The sequence below is a fragment of the Megalobrama amblycephala genome, linkage group LG7 (genome assembly GCF_018812025.1).
Source record: "Megalobrama amblycephala isolate DHTTF-2021 linkage group LG7, ASM1881202v1, whole genome shotgun sequence".
Taxonomy (NCBI): Eukaryota; Metazoa; Chordata; class Actinopteri; order Cypriniformes; family Xenocyprididae; genus Megalobrama; species Megalobrama amblycephala.
This window is the reverse complement of record NC_063050.1, coordinates 56,788,839-56,790,797: the sequence shown is the minus strand read 5'-3', so window position 1 is coordinate 56,790,797 and position 1,959 is coordinate 56,788,839. Positions and strand designations below refer to the sequence as shown.

The following is a 1,959-nucleotide window of genomic DNA, read 5'->3' as shown; positions in this document are numbered from 1 at the left end:
TGTTTTCAACAAACAGATCCGCCAAACAAACTTTAAACACCAGAGCTCTGGACAAAATCAACTAAAGCCAAACAACAAACAATAACACAACCGCGCGATCATCCCCAATAGATAAACAACGTTCACAATTCAAACTGCGCGCAATCCAAAACTACACAGCTGATTAGTACAAAGCCCAGCAGGCTTACCTATGCGGTGATTGTTTGCTTGTGTGACAATACCGAATGGAGAAAGATGTTAGTCACTGTTTAGATTTTATCCGACTATGCCACCCTGGTGGGAGGCCAGGGAAATAACTCCCAATACAAGACACACAGGTAAGTTTTACCAACTGAAGGCAAGGAATTAAGGGAGACGTGGGTAACAATACAAAATAGACTTTATTATAAAATCACATTAATTAAAACTCTCTCGCAAACACACCCACAATAACAGAAATATAATATCCAGGGCCAGGATTTGTGGGAACCAGGCAGGCCGGCTGCAACTCAAGAGGTCATCCAAAACCCACCTCAATTCACACCAGGCAAACACCACACACACACCATCCAAAGAGAAATTGTATCAGCACACAGCACACTGTGAAACACCGCAGAATGGAGCAGCTAGCCTCCCCAGTTCCACACACACGACTTCACTGGCCCTGGAGAGAAAGAAAAAAAAAAAAAAAAAAAAAAGCATTAAAGAAAAACAACAAACAATTAAGACAAATAACAATTAAATGAAAAATAAGCCAAACACCAAAATAATAAAGTTACTGCAACAGTTCTAATGCTCAGGCCTCCAGAAAACACCACATAGGCCTACAAACGAATAGCCAACATCAGAATGGCACTGGAGCAAGGCATCAAAAATAAATAACCCAATACATACAAACCGAAAATGTATAAAGAAAATACAATAATGAAATAAAAAGAAAAAAACAAAATAAACAGAAAACGAAACAAACAAAATCAATCAAATTAAACAAGAAAAATTAAATCCAAACGCTTAACTGATAGGCAGCCTTGCGGACGCGCATCCGAAGCCCGCTTTAACAGCCCCGGCGACGTGCAAGGCAGCAACAGTATACAGTCCAGATGACAGTCAATGACACGATCGAAACCAAAATATATCCGTAAGCAAAACAGCAGCTGCGTCACATGAAATCACTAGCCGAGAACTGGACTCAATGTTCCCCTTTCCCTTTAACCCAGGAGTATGAGAATTAGTCAAAAAAATAATAATTAAACAGAACAAATATGAAAGACAAAAGCGGCATACTTACAATTGATGTTGAATACTGGACGCACAGCTGTATGGTTACTCACTACCGGTGCCGCAGCTCAGTCCAGCGATCAGCCTTCACACACATACGCACCTGCCCTTGCTGCTATTACTAAAAGCAACACGCTATAAATAATACAACTTAAATGGTCGCAAGTTAAGTATCAAAACATACCTGCAAGTGAACTCCGCCACAACTTGCCGCAATGCCAAATGCCACCAGCTCCGCTCTAAATTAAACTATAAATAGCGCATATTAACCTCGCAATATGCGCATCACTACACCACCAACAAAAACTCTACATACCTGAATGGAAAATGGAACGGAAACGGAAATGCCAGGGAGAGAGAGAGAGAGAAGCACCCCAAGTCAGAAAACATACCTACCCGTCAAAATAAGGGTCCTTAAATAATGCAGCTATTATCACTCAATTGGTTTACCAACGACACTCCAACCAACCAACCAATAAGATGACGTAACTCATCCTGCCACACTTGCTTCTCTTCTGAGCTTTTCTGATCAATTTTCGTTGGCTTCGTTTTGCGGCTGTAGAATTCTTTTCCTTTTAGTTGAGCAGAATCCTACTCCTTGATGCGATCCTGTAGGCTTAATCCGTTTGGCGCATCCGCTGAGAATGTTTCTTTGTTGACATAATATAGCGGCTACTATATTCTTTCTAAGCCGCTGAGAGA

At 41.0% G+C, this 1,959-nt stretch overlaps 1 long non-coding RNA gene across 1 annotated transcript; it reads right to left on the bottom strand.

The window, feature by feature from the left end:
- Positions 1-1,062: 1,062 nt before the first annotated feature.
- On the bottom strand, positions 1,063-1,636 carry LOC125272990. The gene is made up of 3 exons (XR_007185985.1): positions 1,574-1,636; positions 1,268-1,506; positions 1,063-1,185 (listed from the first exon to the last, which is right to left on the bottom strand). It is a non-coding gene; the product is annotated as an uncharacterized LOC125272990 (long non-coding RNA).
- Positions 1,637-1,959: the final 323 nt, after the last annotated feature.